Source organism: Pseudophryne corroboree, chromosome 4, assembly GCF_028390025.1.
Source record: "Pseudophryne corroboree isolate aPseCor3 chromosome 4, aPseCor3.hap2, whole genome shotgun sequence".
NCBI classification, from domain to species: domain Eukaryota; kingdom Metazoa; phylum Chordata; class Amphibia; order Anura; family Myobatrachidae; genus Pseudophryne; species Pseudophryne corroboree.
In genome coordinates this window covers 562,875,393-562,900,183 of record NC_086447.1, presented here as the reverse complement: position 1 = coordinate 562,900,183, position 24,791 = coordinate 562,875,393, and the positions used below count along the sequence as shown (strand labels likewise).

Genomic DNA, 24,791 nt, shown 5'->3' with positions numbered 1-24,791 from the left:
CTACTTGCTCCAATGTTCATGGAGCATTCAAAGACAGGCTGCAGACGATAAAGAGGGAAAATTGAGTTTGTAGAGAAAATTATCAATATCCCTGGAGCTAGGCTGAGTAGTAGAAAGATCATCCTTGAGATTATAAAGTTTCGCATAATATGACACAAACACATTGGCTATACCAGTTGGATCGGACACTTTCTGACCTTTATCAGAATAGATAGTCAAAATTCTTTCCTTGGCACGTCTCCCTCTCAGCTTCCTCGCTAAAAGTCTGCTAGCTCGATTCCCAAAAACATAAAATCTTTGATTAAGTCGATGGAGGTTACGCTGAACTTCAGCAGGAGAAAAAGCATTCAACTCTTCTTTAAGTAGCATTTAAAATAACGGTCAGAAGGAGCTGTTTTATGGGTTACTTCCAATCTAGTTACGTCAAACTCAGCCTGCTCATATCTTTTTTTATAATCTCTCAAGTTTAGCTGCCGTCTGTATTGCTAAACCTTGTACTACTGCCTTCAACAAACACCAAAAATGAAAGGTGGTTGTCTCTCCAGGGGAGTTATCGCTTAAAAAATGCACGATAAAGGAATGAATGGACTGTTGAGCCTCCAGCTGAAGAAGAATCCGATTACCCAAACACCACGGCCCAGGAGCAACCTGTCTTGCTGCCAAATCCCTTACTAAAAATAAAGGGGAATGGTCAGACCATGAGATGGGGAGTATATCCACCCTCCGTATGAACGGCAAAGTCCATCTATCCGATAAAGCTAAATCTATTATGGAATAAGTACCATAAACATGGGAGAAAAAGGTATAGTCTTTCTCCGAGGGGTGTTTAGTACGCCAGACATCGAAAAGATCATATTCTGCCAAAATTCCTAGCTGACTGGAGGGGCTGACCTGAGGTCGGAACACGATGTCTAGATTTAGCCATATGGGGGTCCAGGACCATATTAAAATCTCCCAGGATTAAAATAGCTCCCTTCGCATGTTTTTGAATTTGGGCACATCATTTTCTGCAGAAGACAAGTTGTCTTGTATTCGGAGCATAGCAAGCGACTAAAGTAACCTCCACATTGTCCAACCTGCCTACCAACAATAAGTATCTCCCCTCAGGTTGATTTTGCCATGTAAATGATTGCCACTATAAAAACAGGAGAATTTTACCAAAATCTCTCTTTCTGATTTTCACACCCTATTACATTTCCCCGATGTGTCTTTCAACTGATGCACTAAGGGTCTAATTCAGGGGTGGTCTTCAGTATGGCGGCTGTCGGGATCCTGGCTCATTTGCGCTCGCCACACTGTCGGTATGCCGGCGGTCGGGCTCCCGGCGCCGGTATGCTGGTCGCCGGGAGCCCGACCGCCAGCATACCATACTACACCCCTAATTCAGACCTGAACGGTGCTGTGTTTTCGCACAGCAGCGATCAGGCCTGGACTGCGCATGCGCCGGAGTATGGCAGACAGTCGACGGCTGTCTTAGCCCTGCAATTGCCTCTGCCTGATTGACAGGCAGAGGCGGTCGCTCGACGGGCTGCGGCATTTAGCCGCCATTTAGGGGGTGCGGTCTGGGTAACGCAGTCACGCCCGGACCATTGGGGGGGCGGGCCGCAGCAGCTGCATGACGTCACATGCAGACGCTACGATGGGTAGCTCCCTGCCAGCGCACAGGAGCTGCGCTGGCTGGGAGCTACTCTTCCAGTACAAAAGCATCGCCATTGTGCAATGCTTTTGTACTTGTGCGGGGGGTCGGCCCTGACATGCGGTGTGTTCCCCCGCATGTCAGGAAAGCTGATCGTAGATGTGCTAAATTTAGCACCTCTACGATCAGGTCTGAATCACCTCCTAAGATTCCTTGGCTGACCACTGCGTCTACGGTCCTCAACGTTGCCGTTTCTTTGTGCTTTTTCAAATGAACTTGTACAGAACATCTTAAAACCCAGTCTGCTTTAAAATCTTTGCCTGGGAGAGACCTTGCTGATGCAGTTTAACTACCTTGTGTCTTGTTGCTGTGCACAGTCTTGCCATGGTGCATGACCTGTGACATGAAACGTCATCCACAACATCCACTTTGTAGCAGAGTTTGGCTGTTCCTCAGTTTTTAGCCTCCTACACAGCTGTTTCTGTTGATGACTGTGTTTCAACCTACATATGAAAATTATTTGATTTAGATTTATCTTCTGTTCATACACTTTGCATTTTGTTAATGGATAAAAATAAACTATTAATACATCTATTTTTGAAAACACTCTTACTTTGCAGCATTTTTCCCCACACCTGCCTAAAACCTTTGAACAGTATTGTACGTGGTTATAGTGGCTTCTACTCCTGAGTATTCTTCCGCAGACTATGTTATCTGGCTCGTCTTTGTGACCCAACAATTCTGTTGTGGAAAAGTCTGTTCTATCCCTTAGCAATTTGTTCTTTTTCCTATTATGGTTGATTCATAAACTTCAAGGTCTTTTTTAATTTGCTCAAAAACTCTTTGGAATTGGGTGTCCTGCTCTCAGTGAGTTTTTTTGCCTAGAGAGTCCATTTTCTTCTCACATTTTTCTAATATCAGATGTTTGACACGCATAGGGGGTCATTCCGAGTTGTTCGCTCGCAAGCTGCTTTTAGCAGCTTTGCACACGCTAAGCCGCCGCCTACTGGGAGTGAATCTTAGCGTATCAAAATTGCGAACGAAAGATTCGCAATATTGCGAAAAGACTTCTCTGTGCAGTTTCTGAGTAGCTCGAGACTTACTCTGCCAGTGCGATCAGTTCAGTGCTTGTCGTTCCTGGTTTGACGTCACAAACACACCCAGCGTTCGCCCAGGCACTCCTCCGTTTCTCCAGCCACTCCCGCGTTTTTCCCAGAAACGGTAGCGTTTTTTCACACACACCCATAAAACGGCCTGTTTCCGCCCAGAAACACCCACATCCTGTCAATCACATAACGATCACCAGAACGAAGAAAAAACCTCGTAATGCCGTGAGTAAAATACCTAACTGCATAGCAAATTTACTTGGCGCAGTCGCACTGCGGACATTGCGCATGCGCATTAGCGACTAATTGCTCCGTTGCGAGAAAAAAATAACGAGCGAACAACTCGGAATGACCCCCATAGTTCTCTTCCCAATCCATTTTGTGGTTCTCAATTGGTAGTTAAAGGCTGGAAAGATTTTCTGTATATTTGAGTTTAAGAAAGTCCTCCATAGAGGTGCAAGCAAAAATAATCCAAGATCTTACCTACTGTACTTTATTACCGGAAATGCACACAATGGAACCTTGAAGCTAATGGACTCTGGCCCATTGTCTTGCTGCCAAATATAGATGCAGTCTACTACAGACACATGCTTCAGCAGGTCATATGACTTGCTTAATTCATTTTGATTATATATTATTTATATGGCGCCATCAAGTGTCCATAGCGGTGCACAAGAGTAATTACAGTAAACAAATAATACAGTATAAAAAAGGTGTAAACTGAAAGAACAGGGGCCATATCAAACCATGAGCTAATTAATCAGATTATGTATTTATCCAAAATTCCAAATTTTTTATTCCCCTACTGAGATAATGACATTATCTATCTATCTATCGATCTATATTATATATATATATATATATATATATATATATATATATATATACACATACACACATCTCCTATATAACAGCCCAGATCTGTGACTCTGTGCCTGTGTGTCTAACGCTGGGCGTGGCTAGGAACTCTCATTGGGTTGGCAGCAAGTCTATCACACCCAGTCCACAGCTGATTGGGCAAGAAACGCCCTCCCACACAGGTTACATCCAGTGGGAGGCTCTGCCCTTTGGCTGCTGTGTGTTCCCAGAGCAGGATTAACAATGGGGCTGATGGAACTGTAGCTCCAGGCCCACACCCCCAAAATAGGGCCACTGCATCTGTAACAACATACCCTCCCAACAATTTACACATAAAAATCGCTACAAACTTGAAAAGGGGGCGTTGCCACGGGTACAGTGGTGTGGCCATGCCCCTTCTTCTATACTTTCAATTGAAGTTTGGAGAGCCAAAAATCGGTACAGACCATAAGAAAAGGTTCTGTACCTGCCAAACAGGTACAGCTGGAGGATATGCCACTGCACCTGCAGCAAGTCTCTGCGCTGTAGATAGGGGGAAAAAACATCATTTTACTGCAGCGTCCTATGTCCTGCTGCCAGTCCGCCTGCCCCCTCCATCATCAACAATCCCCACTCCCTAGCCGTGGCCTAGATGGAACAAAAGCTGCTGAGGCCACCGGCATAGATGTGTATGAAAGTGGCACAGCGAAAGGTTTTCATAGCCCTCCCTGCACTGCATACTCTCTGATCCCAGGAGCCTCCTCTGCGCGTGATGTCACTGAAGTGCCACCCCGCCACAGCCGCGCCTAGATCCCCAGAGGCCCTGACTCCGCAACATAGCACCTGGGCTGCCGGCCTGGAAGCCCCGAGATGGCTAATGTAACAGATAGAGTGGGTGATATCACGGAGGGTAATGTCTGGACGCTGAATCAATGTAAAAGGTGACAGTGCCGTTCAGTGCAGTGGGTGTGCAGTGTCATTGACACTGCACAGCACTCACCTTTTACATTGATTCAGCGAGTCAGTTTTGCCAGCCAGTCACTATCGTTAGCGCCGGTGTCCCAACGCGCCGCATTACAAGGAAGTAGACGCACTAAATAAACTACAGCTCCCAGCAGCCCTTAGCGCCGGCACTAAGGGCTGCTGGGAGCTGTAGTTTATTGAGTGCATTTTCTTCCCTGTAATGCGGCGCATTTGGACACCGGCGTTCACAATAGTGACTGGCTGCTTGGCTGCTGTGCGAGTCTCCGGGAGAGCCACTACCAAAGGGAGGACAGCAGCTTAGCTGCTTCCAGGAGCATTACTCGCCCCTCCCCTACTAGCAGTACCCCTGGGCCTCATCCGGGCACCCCCAGACACCCTCCTAATCACCTGCTGTGGCTACGGACCCCTTCCCCCACCTGCAGCACCCCCGCACCAACCCGCGGCACCTCCGCAACCCGCAGAACGCACGCCTACCCCAACCGTGGCACCACTGCACCCACCCCTTCCACAACTGCGTCACCCCCACAACTGCCCCTCCCCCACCTGCGGCATCCCCAGTCCCCATCCGCATCTCCCCCGCACCTGCCACTCCCCCAACCACAGCACCTACTAGGTGATTCATCGTGCCCTGCACGCGCTGTTCATGCCGTTGCAGGGGGCTAAGGCCCCTTAACCATCGCATGCCCTTTGTCCGTGCAATATTTAACCACTCACAAAATTATGATTGGAGGTAATACTCCATATAATAAAAATACTGCATGCCACAAGGGCGTGCAATGGTCAAGGGGCTTAGCCCCTTACGACAGTGTGAAGAGCGCCCGTAGGGCATGATGAATCATCTAGTATCTCTCTCCCGCTCTCTCTCTCTATATATATATATATATATACAGTATATATATATATATATATATATACACTGTATCTCTCGCTCTATATATATATATATATATATATATATATATATATATATATATATTGTGACAAGGATCACAAACACAGGGACTCAGATGGACACTTTCGGTGTTTATTGTGAACAGCAGGTCACCACATAGCAAGTTAAAGCCATATGCTGTCGGTATTACAGGCAGTAGCATACAGGCACTCTTAGCATGGCAGACTCTTGATAGGCTCCAGTGGTCCCTAGTCTAACCCACACAACTCGGCCTATCACTTGGGTAGCTATTCCACCGTCAACAGCAAGGTGACTCTGCCCTGGAAACCCTTATATCAAGAAATCCCAGGTGCTGCTGATCACACCCCTGGGATTCTGCTACTGCTTCCACAACCTGGTCTGGATCCTCCACATTACTTTCCCATGGAAAAATGCTGTCTCTACCACAATATCTATATCTATATATATATACAGACAGACAGACAGACAGACAGACACACACACACACACACACACACACACACACACACACTGCATCCGGAAAGTACAGCGCTTCACTTTTTCCACATTTATGTTACAGCCTTTTCCAAAATAGAATAAGAAGTGTGATTGCAGACTTACTGTACCATGGTAAACACACTTTCTGCGAGGTACATTGGTTCCACAGGAAAACATTGGGGTGTAGAGTTGATCTTGATCCAGAGGCACCATCAGGCTAAAGCTTTAGGCTGTCCCAGGATGCATTGGGGCCTCCTCCATAAACCCCGCCTCCAGGTACTGGAGCTCAGTTTCGTTAACCAGTCAAATGAAGAAGCAGGTTTAGAGAGAAGGCAGATGTTAGTCACATAGAACCACATTCTCATGACAGGAGAAGGTACCAGCGGCTAATGCCATATAACCCCATAGAAGCTAGGTGCATCAGGGTGGGCACCCTGTGGAACCAATGTACCTTACAGAAAGAGTGTTAACCATAGTAAGTCTACTATAACACTCCTCTTCTGCAGCAGGATACATTGGTTTCCACATGAAAACATTGGGGATGTCCTAAAGCAGTTCCTCAAGGGAGGGGACGTGCCTTAGAGGGTATAAGAACCAGGCGTCCAAACGAAGCATCCTGGGTGGCGGAAGTATCAAAGGCATAGAACCTAATAAACGTGTTCACTGAGGACGACTTAGCCGCCTTGCACAACTGTTCAGTAGACGCGCCAATGCAGGCCGTCCCAGAAGGTCCAACAGACCGAGCAGAATGGGCTTTAATAGCAGCAGGAGTTGGGAGAATGGTAATTGCATAAGCTTGTGCATCTTCTTAGAAGCTTTTTCATGGCTGCCCAGCGCAGCACTCCTGTTAGGTGACCTGCTGCTGCAGACAGATAGGAAATCACAGTAGTTCAGTCTGGAAATGACAAGTGACTGGATAATGGTTTTTAGAGGCATGCTGGGTGAGAAAGGGTCTAATCCTGGAAATATTTTTGAGATGAAAGTGGCAGGTTTGTGAGAGGTGCTGAATGTGTGGTTTTAGGAGGAGGAGGAGTCAACGATTACTTCAAGACAGCAAACTTGGGGGCTAGAGGAGATAGTAGTGTTATATATATATATATATATATATATAAAAATATAAATAGATTGTGGGAGGTGAGGTTGTGCGGGAGGGTGGGAAGATGGTCAGCTTAGTCTTAGACATATTGAGTTTAAGAAAGCGCTGGGACATCCATGAAGAGATAGCAGAGAGACAGTTGGATACATGAGTGAGGAGAGCAGGGGAGTGGTCAGGGGAGGAAAGGTAGATTTGAGCGTCAGCAGCATAGAGATGATATTGGAAGTTAAAAGAGCTAATGAGTTCACCTAAAGAGGACGTACAGAGAGAAAAGGGGAGGACCAAAAACAGAAACTTGGGGGACACCTACAGTTAGTGGAAGTGGGGTGGGGGAAGTGGCATCATGAGAGGAGACAGAGAAGGAGCGCTCAGAGAGGTAGGAGTATAGCCAGGAGAGGGCAGTACCATGCAGACCAAGGGAGTGAAGGATTTGCAGGAGAGGGTGGTCCACAGTGTCAAAAGCAGCAGAGAGGTCAAGGAGAATAAGCAGAGAGTAGTGGCCCTTAGATTTTGCTGCATGGAGGTCATTGCAGACTTTTGTGAGGGCAGTTTCAGTGGAGTGGAGAGAACAGAAACCAGACTGGAATGTGTCAAGCAGTGAGTAGGAGGAAAGAAAGGAAGTAAGGCGGTTGTAGACAATACGCTTGAGGAGTTTGGAGGCAAAAGGGAGGAGAGAAATGGGTCGGTAGTTGGAAAGGGTGTTTAGATGAAGGGTAGGTTTTTTAAGAATAGGGGAGATAAGATCATGCTTGAAGGCAGAGGGGACAGTGCCTAATGAAAGGGAGAGATTGAGAAGGTGTGGAAGATGGGAACAGGCACATGGAGAGAGGTAGTGGAGGAGGTGGGGGGGGATAGGGTCAAGTGGGGAGGTTGTAGTGGGAGGAGGAACGGATGAGCGCCTTGACTTCCTCACTATATATAAAGATAGAAAGAAAGAGTTGGTGAGAGGGATAGGGAGGGGTGGTAAGGGATGGGAGGTGGCTGGTCGCTGACAGTCTGGTGGGATGTGATGTCTGATGTATGGAGCCAATGCTGAATGTGAAATAAGTGGCAAAGTCAAGAGCAGACAGAGAGGAGAGGAGGTGGGGCTGGGCAGAGGAGAGAGTTGATTGTGGAAAAGAGGTGTCGGGGGTCAGAAGACTGGGTGGAGATGAGAAATTTGAAGTATGATTGTTCAGCGAGGGAAAGGGCAGTACTGAAGGATGAGAGCATAAGTTTGAAATGGAGGAAGTCTGCCTTAGAGCGTGATTTCCTCCACTGTCGCTCGGCAGTACGTGAGCATTTTTGAAGATATCTGGTGCATTTGGTGTGCCAGGGTTGAGGTGTTACTCTGTGAGGGTGAATAGTGGTTGGGGGAGCGACAGAGTCAAGAGCAGTAATAAGGGATGCATTGTATAGGGACGTGGCTTGTTCAGGTCATGAGAAAGAGAGAGAATATGAGAGAGAAGTGAGTTGAACAGGGAGGTCAGGGATGAGGTGTCAATAGCCTCAATGTTATGCTTAGTGATGGGAGACATGGGGAAGCAGAAATAATAGGATTTTAATTACCTACCGGTAAATCCTTTTCTCGTAGTCCGTAGAGGATGCTGGGGCCCATATTAGTATCATGGGGTATAGACGGGTCCACCAGGAGCCATTGGCACTTTAAGAGTTTAACAGTGTGGGCTGGCTCCTCCCTCTATGGCCCTCCTACCAGACTCAGTCTAGAAACTGCCCAAGAAGTCGACATACGAGAGAAGGAAATACACAGATAGTGGCGAGATTCATACCAGCTCACACAACAGGCAAATCCGGGCAACATGCCGGAAAACTCAGCAACAGCTGAAACAGTACTGAAACAGTAAACAACGCAGAACTTACCTAGGAACTAGGCAGTACTGAACTATAACATCAACGCAGGAAAACAAAGCGCTGGGCGGGCGTCCAGCATCCTCTACGGACTACGAGAAAAGGATTTACCGGTAGCTAATTAAAATCCTATTTTCTCTTACGTCCTAGAGGATGCTGGGGTCCATATTAGTACCATGGGGATGTACCAAAGCTCCCAGAACGGGAGGGAGAGCGCGGAGGCTCCTGCAAAACTGTTTTACAAAACTTGAGGTCATCAGAGGCCAAAGTATCAAACTTGTAAAACTTAGCAAACGTGTTCGACCCAGACCAGGTAGCAGCTCGGCAAAGCTGTACAGCTGAGACACACCGGGCAGCCGCCCAGGAAGAACCCACCTTACGAGTAGAGTGGGCCTTTACAGATTTTGGACACGGCAATCCTGCCGTAGAATAAGCATGCTGGATGGTGAACCTGATCCAGCATGAAATCGTCTGCTTCAAAGCAGGACACACAATTTTCTTGGGATCATAGAGGACAAACAGAGTCAGATTTTCTATGCTGAGCCGTCCTCTTCACATAATCTTCAAAGCCCTCACAACATCCAAGGCCTTTGCAGCAATTGAGGAGTCAGTAACCACTGGCACCACAATAGGTTGGTTTATATGAAAAGCTGAAACAACCTTAGGCAGGAACTGCGGATGACTCCTGAGTTCCGCCCTATCTTCATGGAAGATCAGATAGGGACTTTTACAGGACAAAGCCCCCAATTCCGACATGCGTCGAGCAGAAGCCAAGGCCAACAAAGTGACCGCCTTCCATGTGAGGAACTTGATTTCAGCCTCCTGTAGAGGCTCAAACCAATCCGATTGCAGGAACTGTAATACCACATCAAGATCCCAGGGTGCCATTGGCGCCACAAAGGGAGGCTGGATGTGCAGAACCCCTTTTAAAAAGGTCTGAGGCCCAAATTCAAACACAATTACTTCTGTAGAAATAAGTCACAGGGGGGCCAACAATTACCCTTGATTTCAGCCTACTACCAGGCCTCCATACTCACTAGAATTCTAGACTGTTCACGCCTGGAATCAGGTAGGAAACAGTGGGTAACACTCGAATATAGCTCGACTCAAAAGAACCTCAGTTGCATCCCATGGCTCCACAAATTGGAGAAAATCATGCATCCCACGGTTGGCCCTACTTTAGATGTCTGGAAGTCAATTAGATTTAAATACAGTATGCCCTTACGACCAATAGGTCCCCTCTCGTGCCCATCCTAGGTAATCATGCGTTTTCACCGGGGCTGTCAGAAGAGATAGCTGCCAGATGGAAACGTCTTGGACTCGAAAGGATACATCAGATGTATGATCGAGGCACAATTAGATCCTTTTCAGATATATGCGCATCGGAAGGTGTGCCCCCCAGAGACTTCTGGTTCTATCTGCAGCTCCGCCATTTTGTTCAATCACTGGGAAAAGACCTGAATCTTCACAGGGAACTTACCCCTTTTGAGAAACTATGCATGCAAGCCTCAGCCCCTACACACATGATCTCTAAGGTCTATCAAATTGTTCTGGGTGGCACATTTCCTGATACCCCCACTTTCTGTATGGCTTGGGATTCTGACCTTATCCATAGGGGGATACATATAGACTGGAAGAAACAACGTACTATGATAACGCACTGTTCCACTAGTCTGGAAGTGAGCGAAACCCAGTATAAGCTATTAACTAGGTGGTATAGATGCCCCACTTTACTCCATAAGTGTTACCCATCTGTGTCACCTTTATGCTGGAGGTGTGGAAGGGATAGAGGCACATTAATACATATCTGGTGGGACTGCTCCCTCATAACCCCGTTCTGGCACGATATTATAAGAATAACATCCAAAATTGTGAGGAGTGATGTACCAAACGGCCCTGATTTCTGGCTGCTTTCACACTCCGATATTCCTCTGTCCAAATATAAAAATTCACTACTACACCATTTAAGTAGCGCAGCGAGAGCGGTAGTTCCAGTACACTGGCGTTCAACAGCAGAACCTACGATTTGGGAATGGTTTCAAAGAGTGGACTTCTACAAGTATATGGAGGACATCTACTACTTTGCTCTTGAAAAACTTTCCACATACACAGGGACCTGGCATCCGTGGCTTGAATTTAAGACAACGTGAGACTATACCGCGCTGACCCCAAAAAGGCATGCTTAATGACGTCCCCCCTAATTATCACACATACCTGGATACATGCTCCAGATACTGAACCGACTTACCTTTACCCCAACCCTCGTCTTACCCATCCTTCCCTCCCACCTCTTACTCTTTGTTTTTGTATTGTTGTTATTTTCTATGTTTGTAAATTACACAGAAATGTATTTGTTACATATTTTGTTAGATATGGGACAGCTGGTCGCATTGCTTACTGTTTTATATCTGAGATGGTTAAACTTTCTGTGCTTTTGTTTGTTCATTTTTCCCTTTTGTCTATTGAACAATTTTAAAATAAAGAATCTATAAAAAAAAAAAAAAAAAAAGGTCTGAACCTCAGGGAGGACAGCCAATTCTTTTTGGAAGAAAATGGACAAAGCTGAGATCTGGACCTTGATGGAGCCCAATCTCAGGCCCATATCCACACCTGCTAGCAGAAAAAGGAGAAACCGTCCAAGTTGAAACTTCACTACAGGAAATTTCTTGGATTCACACCAAGACACATTTTTTCCAAATGCGATGGTAATATTTAGACGTTACCCCCTTCCTAGCCTGTATCAGGGTAGGAATCACCTTGCTCTGGATACCCTTCTGAGCTAAGAATTGGCGCTCAACTGCCATGCCGTCAAACGTAGCCGTGGTAAGTCTTGATAAGCGAACGGCCCCTGCAGCAGCAGATCCTCCCGAAGAGGTAAGGGCCGTTGATCTTCCAGCAGAAGATCCAGTAGATCCGCGTACCAAGCCCTCCTTGGCCAGTCCGGAGCAATGAGGATTGCCAGAACCTTTGTTCTTTTTACAAGTTGAAGAACTTTTAGAATCAGAGGAAGTGGAGGGAACACATACACTGACGTGAACACCCACGGTGTTACCAGTGCGTCCACAGTCACTGCCTGCGGGTCTCTCGACCTGGAACAGTACCTCTGCAGCTTCTTGTTGAGGCGGGAGGCCATCATGTCTATGTGAGGAACCCCCCACCAACCGGTTACCTCCTCGAACACCTCCAGATGGAGGCCTAACTCTCCTGGATGGAGATCGTGTCTGCTGAGGAAGTTTGCTTCCCAGTTGTCTACTCCCGGAATGAAGATTGCGGACATCACCACAGCGTGCCTTTCTGCCCAGGGGAGGATTCTTGACATCTCTGACATTGCAGACCTGCTCTACGATCCACCTTGTCGGTTTATTTAAACCACTGTGGTCACGTTGTCCGACTGCACCTGAACAGCTCGATCCTGTAGAAGGTGTGCTGCTTGAAGAAGGCCGTTGTATACGGCAGTTAGCTCCAGGATGTTTATTGGGAGAAGGGATTCTTGATACGACCACCTTCCTTGGACTGCTCCCCAACCCCTTAGACTTGCATCCGTGGTTAGAAAGATCCAGTCCTGAACTCCGAACCTCTGGCCTTCCAGAAGGTGTGGTAGATGTAGAGCGAAATCCTGGCTTTTGGTGACAGACGTATCCTCTGGTGCATATGTAGGTGAGATCCCGACCACTGGTCCAAGAGATCCAGCTGAAAGGATCGAGCATGAAACCTTTCCGTACTGCAGAGCCTCGAAGGAGGCAACCATCTTCCCCAGAAGGCGGATGCACTGATGAAACGATATCCAGGAAGGCTTCAAGACATCACGGACCATTGTTTGAATCACCAATGCTTTCTCCACCGGTAAAAACACCCTCTGCACCTCCGTGTCTAGGATCATCCCCAGGAAAGACAGCCTCCTTGTCGGCTCCAGATGAGACTTTGGAAGGTTCAGGATCCAACCGTGCTCCTTGAGCAGAGGTGTCGCGAGAGCAATGGATCTTAACAACTTCTCCCTGGATGACGCCTTGATCAGGAGATCATCCAGATACGGCATTATGTTCACCCCCTGCTTGCGGAGGAGAACCATCATCTCTGCCATCACCTTGGTGAAGACCATCGGTGCCTTGAAGAGACCGAACGGCAGTGCCTGAAACTGATAGTGATCGTCTAACAGTGCAAACCTAAGATATGCCTGATGTGGCGACCAAATGGGAATGTGGAGATACGCATCCTTGATGTCCAGGGACACCAGGAACTCCCCCTCCGTCAGTCCTGAGATGACAGCTCTCAGAGACTCCATCTTGAACTTGAATTCCCTGAGATAAGGGTTCAAAGACTTTAAGTTCAGAATTGGCCGTACCGAACCAACCGGCTTCGGTACCACGAAAAGGTTCGAATAGTAACCTTTGTTCCACTGATGAGGCAGAACTGGAACAATGACCTCGGACACTACCAATTTTCGGATAGCTGCTAGAAGAATTGCTGTCTGCCGGCAAAGCCGGCAAGCCTGATTTGAAGAAACGGTGAGGTGGGAGAGTTTGAAACTCCAGTTTGTACCCCCTGGACACTATATCCTGTATCCAAGGGTCCAGGCCAGTCAATACCCAGACATGGCTGAAATGGCGGAGTCTTGCTCCCACCAGACCTTCCTCCAGGCTGTGCAGTCCACCGTCATGCGGAGGACTTTGAGGTACCAGAAGCAGGCGTCTGGTCTTGTGAACCTGCGGGAGCAGGCTTTTTCCTTTAGCACGACCACCTCTGAAGGTGTGAGAAGGCTTGTTCTTTCTAGGCCTCGCGGGCCGAAAGGACTGTGACGTGGCTGGTGTAAAAGGCTTCTCCGTAGCCGGTGCAGCTGAGGGTAGAAAAGGAGACTTACCGCGGTAGCTGTGACAATCCACGCATCGAGCGACTCCCCAAAGCCTGACCTGTATAGGGCAGGCCCTCCACACTTTTCCTTGGTTCCGCGTCCGCAGACCATTGGCGCAGCCAGAGACCCCTGCAAGCCGAGACAGACATGGAGGAGATCCCCACAGCCATGGAACCCAGGTCATTAATGGAATCTACCAGGAACCCTGCAGATTCCTGAATGTTACGTAAAAACAAATCAACGTCACCTTTATCCATCGTAGTCAAGTCCTTCTGCAGAGTGATTGACCACCTGGCTATAGCTTTAGAAATCCATGCACATGCAATAGTAGGCCGCAGTATAGCCCCTGAAGCCGTGTATATGGATTTGAGCGTAGAATCCACATTGCGATCTGCCGGGTCCTTCAACGCGGTAGATCCCAGGACTGGTAACACTACTTGTTTTGACAGCCTGGAGACAGAGGCATCAACTATAGGCGGAAACTCCCATTTTTTTCGATAATCCCCTGGGAATGGAAAAGCAACCAAGACCCTCTTGGGGATCTGGAATTTTTTATCTGGATTTTCCCAGGCCCTTTCAAATATAGCATTTAATTCCTTAGATGCTGGGAAGGTGAGAGGAGCCTTCTTATTGTCCGTGAAAAAGGCATCCTCTACCTGCTCAGGAGGTGTGTCAGAAATATGCAACACATCCCGCACGGCCTCAATCATCAACTGCACCCCCTTAGCAAGTGATGCTGTCCCCCTCAACACATCCCCGTCACCGTCTGCAGTGTCAGAATCGGTGTCCGTGTCATCCTGCATAATGTTGGCAAGTGCACGTTTGTGAGAATGTACCGCTGGGGACCCAGAGGAAGCAGTATTAGACCATACAACCATAGAGGATTGCAATGCCCGAGTTGCATGCTCAGTTCTTGCAACCCTCTCAGAAATTTGAGAAATAGTCCGCATAAGAGAGGCTAACCACTCCGGTTCTCTAGCTGGGATCTGCGCTACAACAGTGCAATCCTGATTACATGGAATGTGATCTTCCTGAGAAGATAAATCCTCTGCAGCATATGAAAGAGTCTCTAGACATGTTTCCTAATGCACCCCACATACACACAGGGTATAGCAGACAGAGTTTCCCCCCCAAGAATGGCGGAGAGACACAGAGATTGGAGCCAACCCACACACAGCACTATTACAGGTATAGGGAGCCCCTAAACCAGCGCTGTGTGGTTTGCATGTTGGTAGAGAATGTAAGGGACGGTTCTGGAGGTATAAGTTGGTATGTGTAGCTAGAAGGTAAGAGGACCTCAACACAACCACCATGGCGACCCCTGGGTCGGGGTGTGTGTGAGAATGAGGCCCCCAGCAGAGAGGGCAGCAGGAGAAGTAGTGTCAGATGGGGTAATCCAGGTTTCAGTAATGGCTAGGAGATGCAGAGTTGGAAATGAAAAGGTCATGAGTGGGGGCCAGTTTGTTACAAACAGATCTGGCATTTCAGGGGGCACGGGATAGGGGGTAGGAGTTTGTGGGAGAGATGTGAATGAGATCATCAGGGTTGCTGTAGCGATGAGCGAGATGAATTTGGAAGGAAGGGATTTAGAGTGTGTAGTGATGGTGCTGGGTCCTGGGCTAGAAAGGGAGACTGCAGGAGTGGAGCATGGAGGGAGTGCAGTATGATACTGGTGGAGCAGAAATGAGGTGACAGGGAGAGGAAGGAGAGAGCAGGGCTGAGAGGTGGGGTAGTGGTATATATAATATATATGTCATAATCTTAGTAGTGGACCCAAAGTGTGGGATTTTGAATTTTGGATAATGAAAACTCAACATGTACAACAAAATGAGTCACATGTATTGGAAGTATTGGCAGTAAAAGAGAAGAAGCAGTCAAATGCATCACCAAGACAGCAGACTTAGGGGTATATTCAATTGAAGTCGAAAACTGCCGTCTGTCGAAAAGACGGCAGTTTTCGACTTTTTTTTAGGTCGGAAGGGGCTCCAACCTATTCAATATTTTCAACAAGTTGAAAAATTTGACTTGTCGAAAAGCACGTGGATCGGCGGAATAGCTGCTGATCCACGTGCTTATGTCAGTCCGACATCAAAAGATGTTAGACTGAGATGCGGACCCAGAGGAGGAGAGGGGGGAAGAGCCACAGGGAGATGGGGGACTACCGCGGGCTGCCAGTGGAGATCAGCGCTACAGCACAGCGCTGCAGCAGGATGACTCACACCCGTGGCGCTCACGTCGGCGTCCACCCGGCTCCAGCAAGCTTGCTGGAGCCGGGTGGACACTGCTGTGAGGTCGGGCAGCTGTGTGACATCCATCTGCAGCGCTACTGTAGCGCTGATCTCCTCTGGCTGAGGGCGGCTGTCCCCCGCTGGTCTCCCCGCGGCTCGCCCCCCCTCTCCTCCTCTGCGTCCCTCATCTTAATTCGACTTGAAAAAGTCGAATTAAGATGAGATTTGAATAGGGGTTGTCGGATCCATTCCGACAACTACATGTCGGAATGGATCCGACTTTAATTGAATATACCCCTTAAGGTATAAAAGAAAAAAAGTGTTAGCATCAGAAACAGTGAGAGTTTATAAGCTCAACCTTATATATACTGAACTTATGAAAGTGCTCTGCCATGCAGGGAGAGACACAGATACTGTGCGGCAGATATACTAAGCCTAGGAGAGTGATAAAATGGAGAGAGATAAACTACCAATCAGCTCCTGCCATTTTTCAAAATCAGCCTGTAACATGGCAGTTTGGAGCCGACTGGCTCGTATTTTCTCTCTCTCCACTTTATCACACTCAGGGCCAGATGTACTAAGCCACGAAAAGTTATAAAGTGGTGAGTGATAAACTAGCATTTAATAATAAGAATTTACTCACCGGTAATTCTATTTCTCGTAGTCCGTAGTGGATGCTGGGAACTCCGTAAGGACCATGGGGAATAGACGGGCTCCGCAGGAGACTGGGCACTCTAAAAGAAAGATTAGGTACTATCTGGTGTGCACTGGCTCCTCCCTCTATGCCCCTCCTCCAGACCTCAGTTAGGGAAACTGTGCCCGGAAGAGCTGACACAACAAGGAAAGGATTTGGAATCCAGGGTAAGACTCATACCAGCCACACCAATCACACTGTACAACTTGTGATAACCATACCCAGTTAACAGTATGAACAACAACTGAGCCTCCTTTTACGGATGGCTCATAACAATAACCCTTTAGTGAAGCAATAACTATATACATGTATTGCAGAGAGTCCGCACTTGGGACGGGCGCCCAGCATCCACTACGGACTACGAGAAATAGAATTACCGGTGAGTAAATTCTTATTTTCTCTGACGTCCTAGTGGATGCTGGGAACTCCGTAAGGACCATGGGGATTATACCAAAGCTCCCAAACGGGCGGGAGAGTGCGGATGACTCTGCAGCACCGAATGAGCAAACTCAAGGTCCTCCTCAGCCAGGGTATCAAACTTGTAGAATTTAGCAAATGTGTTTGAACCCGACCAAGTAGCAGCTCGGCAAAGCTGTAAAGCCGAGACCCCTCGGGCAGCCGCCCAAGAAGAGCCCACCTTCCTTGTGGAATGGGCTTTCACTAATTTAGGATGCGGCAGTCCAGCCGCAGAATGTGCCTGCTGAATCGTGCAACAGATCCAGCGAGCAATAGTTTGCTTTGAAGCAGGAGCACCCAGCTTGTTGGGTGCATGCAGGATAAATAGCGAGTCAGTTTTCCTGACTCCAGCCGTCCTGGAAACATAAATTCTCAAAGCCCGGACTACGTCCAGAAACTTGGAATCCTCCAAGTCCCGAGTAGCCGCAGGCACCACAATAGGTTGGTTCAAATGAAACGCTGATACCACCTTTGGGAGAAATTGGGGACGAGTCCTCAATTCCGCCCTGTCCATATGGAAGATCAGATATGGGCTTTTACATGACAAAGCCGCCAATTCTGACACACGCCTAGCCGAAGCTAAGGCCAACAGCATGACCACCTTCCACGTGAGATACTTTAGCTCCACGGTCTTAAGTGGCTCAAACCAGTGTGATTTCAGGAAATCCAACACAACGTTAAGATCCCAAGGTGCCACTGGAGGCACAAAAGGGGGCTGAATATGCAGCACTCCCTTAACAAACGTCTGAACTTCAGGCAGTGAAGCCAGTTCTTTTTGAAAGAAAATAGATAGGGCCGAAATCTGGACCTTTATAGATCCTAATTTTAAGCCCATAGACACTCCTGACTGTAGGAAGTGCAGGAATCTACCCAGCTGGAATTCCTCTGTAGGGGCCTTCCTGGCCTCACACCAAGCAACATATTTTCGCCATATACGGTGATAATGTTTTGCTGTCACGTCTTTCCTAGCCTTTATCAGCGTAGGAATAACTTCATCCGGAATGCCCTTTTCCGCTAGGATCCGGCGTTCAACCGCCATGCCGTCAAACGCAGCCGCGGTAAGTCTTGGAACAGACAGGGCCCCTGTTGTAACAGGTCCTGTCTGAGAGGCAGAGGCCATGGGTCCTCTGAGATCATTTCTTGTAGCTCTGGGTACCAAGTTCTTCTTGGCCAATCCGGAACGATGAGTATAGTTCTTACTCCTGTCTTTCTTACTATCCTCAGTACCTTGGGTATGAGAGGAAGAGGAGAGAACACATAAACCGACTGGTACACCCACGGTGTCACTAGTGCGTCCACAGCCATCGCCTGAGGGTCCCTTGACCTGGCGCAATATTTTTTTAGCTTTTTGTTGAGGCGCGACGCCATCATGTCCACATGTGGTAGTTCCCAGCGATTTACAATCTGTGTGAAGACTTCTTGATGAAGTCCCCACTCTCCCGGGTGGAGGTCGTGTCTGCTGAGGAAGTCTGCTTCCCAGTTGTCCACTCCCGGAATGAACACTGCTGACAGTGCTAGCACGTAATTCTCCGCCCATCGAAGAATCCTTGTGGCTTCTGCCATTGCCATCCTGCTTCTTGTGCCGCCCTGGCGGTTTACATGGGCGACCGCCGTGATGTTGTCTGACTGAATCAGTACAGGTTTGTTTTGAAGCAGGGGCTCTGCTTGCCTCAGGCCGTTGTAAATGGCCCTTAGTTCCAGTATATTTATGTGTAGTGAAGTCTCCAGACTTGACCACTGGCCTTGGAAGTTTCTTCCCTGAGTGACTGCCCCCCATCCTCGGAGGCTTGCATCCGTGGTCACCAGGATCCAGTCCTGTATGCCGAACCTGCGGCCCTCGAGAAGATGAGCACTCTGCAGCCACCACAGCAGAGACACCCTGGCCCTTGGGGACAGGGTGATCAACCGATGCATCTGAAGATGCGATCCGGACCATTTGTCCAACAGATCCCACTGAAAGATCCTTGCATGGAACCTGCCGAAGGGAATTGCTTCGTAAGAAGCCACCATCTTTCCCAGGACTCGCGTGCAGTGATGCACCGACACCTGTTTTGGTTTCAGGAGGTCCCTGACCAGAGATGACAATTCCTGGGCTTTCTCCCCCGGGAGAAACACTTTCTGCTGTTCTGTGTCCAGAATCATGCCCAGGAAAAGCAGACGCGTTGCAGGAATCAGCTGCGACTTTGGGATATTCAGAATCCAGCCGTGCTGTTGCAACACTTCCCGAGAGAGTGCTACGCTGACCAACAACTGCTCTCTGGACCTCGCCTTTATGAGAAGATCGTCCAAGTACGGGATAATTATAACTCCCTTCTTCCGAAGGAGTATCATCATTTCGGCCATTACCTTGGTAAATATTCTCGGTGCCGTGGAGAGACCAAACGGCAACGTCTGGAATTGGTAATGACAGTCCTGTACCACAAACCTGAGGTATTCCTGGTGAGGTGGGTAAATGGGGACATGCAAGTAAGCATCCTTGATGTCCAACGACACCATAAAATCTTCCAGGCTTGCAATAACCGCCCTGAGCGATTCCATTTTGAACTTGAACTTCTTTATTTAAGTGTTCAAGGATTTTAAATTCAGGATGGGTCTCACCGAACCATCCGGTTTCGGTACCACAAACAATGTGGAATAGTAACCCCTGCCCTGTTGAAGGAGGGGGACCTTGATTATCACCTGCTGGAGGTACAGCTTGTGAATTGCCGCCAGTACTACCTCCCTTTCCCTGGGAGCAGCTGGCAAGGCTGATTTGAGGTAACGGCGAGGGGGAGTCGCCTCGAACTCCAGCTTGTATCCCTGAGATACAATTTGTACAGCCCAGAGATCCACTTGTGAGCGAACCCACTGGTTGCTGAAGTTTCGGAGACGCGCCCCCACCACACCTGGCTCCGCCTGTGGAGCCCCAACGTTATGCGGTGGACTTAGTGGAAGCAGGGGAGGATTTTTGTTCCTGGGAACTGGCTGCCTGGTGCAGCTTCCTTCCTCTACCCTTGCCTCTGGCCAGAAAGGATGCTCCTCTGACCCGCTTGCCTTTCTGAGGCCGAAAGGACTGCATTTGATAATACGGTGCTTTCTTAGGCTGTGAGGGAACCTGAGGTAAAAAAGTCGACTTCCCAGCAGTTGCTGTGGATACGAGGTCCGAGAGACCGTCCCCAAACAATTCCTCACCCTTATAAGGCAAAACCTCCATGTCTTTTTTAGAATCAGCATCACCTGTCCACTGCCGAGTCCATAATACTCTCCTGGCAGAAATGGACATTGCATTAATTCTAGATGCCAGCAGGCAAATGTCCCTCTGTGCATCCCGCATATATAAGACGACGTCTTTTATATGTTCAATGGTTAGCAAAACAGTATCCCTGTCGAGGGAATCAATGTTGTCTGACAGGGTATCAGTCCATGCTGCTGCAGCACTACACATCCAGGCTGAAGCAATAGCAGGTCTCAGTAGAGTACCAGTGTGTGTATACACAGACTTCAGGATAGCTTCCGGCTTTCTATCCGCAGGATCCTTTAGGGCGGCCGTATCCTGAGACGGCAGTGCCACCCTTTTTGATAAGCGTGTTAGCGCCTTGTCCACCCTAGGGGATGTTTCCCAACGTAACCTATCCGTTGGCGGGAAAGGGTACGCCATCAGTAACCTCTTAGAAATTACTAGTTTCTTATCAGGGGAACTCTACGCTTCTTCACACAAATCATTTAATTCATCAGATGGGGGAAAAGTCACTGGCTGCTTTTTCTCCCCAAACATAATACCCCTCTTGGTGGTAACCGGGTTAATGTCAGAAATGTGCAATACATCTTTCATTGCAGTAATCATGCATCGGATGGCTTTTGTAGACTTTATATTTGTCTCATCCTCATCTACACTGGAGTCAGACTCCGTGTCGACGTCTGTGTCTACCATCAGAGCTAGCGGGCGTTTTTGAGCCCCTGACGGCTTCTGGGTCGCCTGGGCAGGCGCGGGCTGAGACCCCGGCTGTCCCAAGGCTGCTGCGTCATCGAACCTTTTATGTAAGGAGTTGACACTGTCGGTTAAGACCTTCCACATATCCATCCAATCAGGTGTCGGCCCCGTCGGGGGCGACACCACATTTATCTGCCCCTGCTCCGCCTCCACGTAACCCTCCTCATCAAACATGTCGACACAGCCGTACCGACACACCGCACACACACAGGGAATGCTCAGACTGAGGACAGGACCCCACAAAGTCCTTTGGGGAGACAGAGAGTATGCCAGCACACACCACAGCGCTATATAACACAGGGATTTACACTGCTAATAAGTGATTTTCCCAATAGCTGCTTGTCTGTATCGATTTGCGCCTAAATTTATGTGCCCCCCCCTCTCTTTTTAACCCGTCTTGTACCTGGATACTGCAGGGGAGAGCCTGGGGAGCGTGCTTCCAGCGGAGCTGTGAAGTGAAAATGGCGCTGGTGTGCTGAGGAAGAAGGCCCCGCCCCCTCAGCGGCGGGCTTCTGTCCCGCGTTTTCTTTAACTTAATGGCGTTTTTTTTTTACACATATACAGTTAGCTGACTGTATTATGTGTATTTTTAGCCCCCCCCCCGCGCCCTGCACCCTACAGTGACCGGAGTGTGTGGTGTGCTGTGGGAGCAATGGCGCACAGCTGCAGTGCTGTGCGCTACCTTAATGAAGACAGGAGTCTTCTGCCGCCGATTTCATCGTTCTTCTTCTGTCTTCTGGCTCTGCAAGGGGGACGGCGGCGCGGCACCGGGAACGGACGATCGAGGTCAGGCCCTGTGTTCGAACCCTCTGGAGCTAATGGTGTCCAGTAGCCTAAGAAGCACAAGCTAGCTGCACGCAGGTAGGTTTGCTTCTCTCCCCTCAGTCCCACGTAGCAGTGAGTCTGTTGCCAGCAGATCTCACTGAAAATAAAAAACCTAACAAATACTTTCTTTTCTAGCAAGCTCAGGAGAGCCCACTAGGAGCACCCAGCTCTGGCCGGGCACAGATTCTAACTGAGGTCTGGAGGAGGGGCATAGAGGGAGGAGCCAGTGCACACCAGATAGTACCTTATCTTTCTTTTAGAGTGCCCAGTCTCCTGCGGAGCCCGTCTATTCCCCATGGTCCTTACGGAGTTCCCAGCATCCACTAGGACGTCAGAGAAAAGCTCTTAACTGCCATTTTTTCTAACTGCCAAGTCAAAGCCTTCGTACACCTCCACCTGTATGAGAGCAAGTTGGAGAGGGGGATGTCAGGTAATATTGGTGAGAATATTAATAATTAGAATAAGTACCTTTTTTGCAGCATAGTAACAAGTCACACACATGTATAGTAAGAATAATCTATAAAAACAGTTTGTTCCCTCCTAGTATTATCCCACTTCCAGACAAAGACCCTCCCAGCTGTCATGATATACAGTATCAGCACCTGTGTTCCATCAAAACATAATATATATATATATATATATATATATATATATATAACCAACACTTAACTCCGGCACTCCAGACGTCCCTCCGGACCAACTTGCTAAGGTGCCTTCCCCCGGGGGGGTCACCCCAGTACACAATCAGGAATAAACGAGGCGGCACTCAGAGACTTGCAAAAGACATCAAACGTGTATTAAGCACTTAATACACGTTTGATGTCTTTTGCAAGTCTCTGAGTGCCGCCTCGTTTATTCCTGATTATATATATATATATATATATATATATATATATATATATATACATACACACACACACACACACACACACACACACACACACACACACACACACACACACACACACACGTGTCTCTTTTTGTAGTATCCACTTTTATTTACTATATATTCAGGTTGTTGTATTTGATATACATGTCCCTGTACATTTACATCTATGGAATCTTTATGTTATCTATGGGTTTGGGTCAAGAACACAGCTATACCATGCTGCCAAAGAACCAGAAGAGTACAGCACCAAAGCAATATACTTCCCCAGAACAAGAGAAAAGAGGTTCTGTTAGAATAAATGGTTACCACTACCAGCACTTGACTGGACTTTTACATTAACTCATTCATGCTTCATGTCTCTACCCTTCTACTAGCTGTCCTCAATCCACCATACCACACCACCAATAACCAATGATCTATGACCGACAGCTGATAATGTGGTTACAGCAGCTACATGCACTTTCCCCACAAAATGTTCTTCCATTATCTTATGTTCCCACACTTCTGAGATAGCAAGTTCTTTTCTCTATGGCTATCTTTGCCTTTTGCTTCATGTTATTGTCTGTAATTTGTGTTAGGATTAATGGTGTCGCACTGGTCCACCTTGTAAAGTGGAGCTTCCCAAATGGTGTCTGCTTTAATACTAATGTGATTGTGTGCTGTAGCCAGTAGTATGCACATAGCGATTCCTAAGTCCTAGGGTTACCCCTTTCACCACTTCCATTTCTTATGTGCATATCTGCAATAAATGTATAAGGAATACATTATCACACACTCCCTTTGCATATATATTGAAAATGCTGAATTAAAAACAAAACCATGTAATATTTTGCTTCTCAATTTATTTATTTGTACAAGACATAGCATGTTATTAATTTAAATTAATTTGATGTTAAAATAAATGTATTTTCATATGTTTTTGAACAGAATATACACGACGATACATCTGGCAAATCATTTTACACAAATAGAGCAACATCTGCAATGACAAAAACCTCAAATGAATTCACATTGCAGCTAGAAACAGAAGATCTTCCAAAATAATAAATCAAAGAAAAATACTAATATTAACATTCTGTGGACATGCAGAACACAAGTACTGGAATAAAAACAAAACAATATCTGTACCGAAAACCTGGCACTTCAATTACATCTGTTTCAGTGTTAGATTTTCAGTCTATGAGCAAACTTGATAGATTATCAAATTCCAGCATTATAATTGTAATTTTGTTATTCTTAAAATAAAAAATAAATAAAAAGAATTAAACATTTTTACTGTAGCCAATATTTAACATTTTAACAAATCAAGGCCCTCATTTCTAATAATGGTTATTGGCAAATGCTCTTCATTATTGAGTGGTTGAAAATAAAATCAGTAGTCCCTGGAAAAATGTAGAGGAAATGTAACTAACAGCGATTTTATTATGCAAAACACTCCAAGGTTTTTTTCTTTTATCTTTCCATTCAAACTTATAATTTTATTATGCTTTTACAGAAATTCAAGTATTATTTTGAGTCTATGCTATTTTCCCTATGGCCAATTTAGTAAATTTGTCTTTGAGTTGTTAAAAAATGTGTAACATACAAGTGGGTGAAATACATATCTAAATGCTAATATGGCATCACAGTCCTGGAAGCTTTAATTCTCCAGTACTAGAAGAAACTCTTGGTTGCAAAAGAAACTAATATATTTTGAAGTTGTAAATGTCACTGTAACTTGCAACATATTACCCATGCTTCGTAAGAATCTGCAAATACAACATTATGCATTACTGTTTTGGGAAGGAAGATGAACTAAGAAGATGGGCAAGATTTGAATTTAATAAAATCGCCCCTTTAAATCTTTTGGCAAAAATCACAGATAAATGGTAACTTGGACACAACGCAGTTCAGTTAATAAACCCCCATATGTGAGTTTGGTTACAAGGAACTTAAAAAATAAAAAAATAAAAAAGAACACTCAAAGTAGAAAGGTCATGCTTT

The 24,791-nt window shown here is 47.1% G+C and overlaps 1 long non-coding RNA gene across 1 annotated transcript; it reads left to right on the top strand.

The window, feature by feature from the left end:
- The first annotated feature begins 22,259 nt into the window (after window positions 1–22,259).
- LOC134909961 (uncharacterized) lies at window positions 22,260–24,079 on the top strand. The gene is made up of 2 exons (XR_010176071.1): window positions 22,260–22,349; window positions 23,736–24,079. It is a non-coding gene; the product is annotated as an uncharacterized LOC134909961 (long non-coding RNA).
- Window positions 24,080–24,791: the final 712 nt, after the last annotated feature.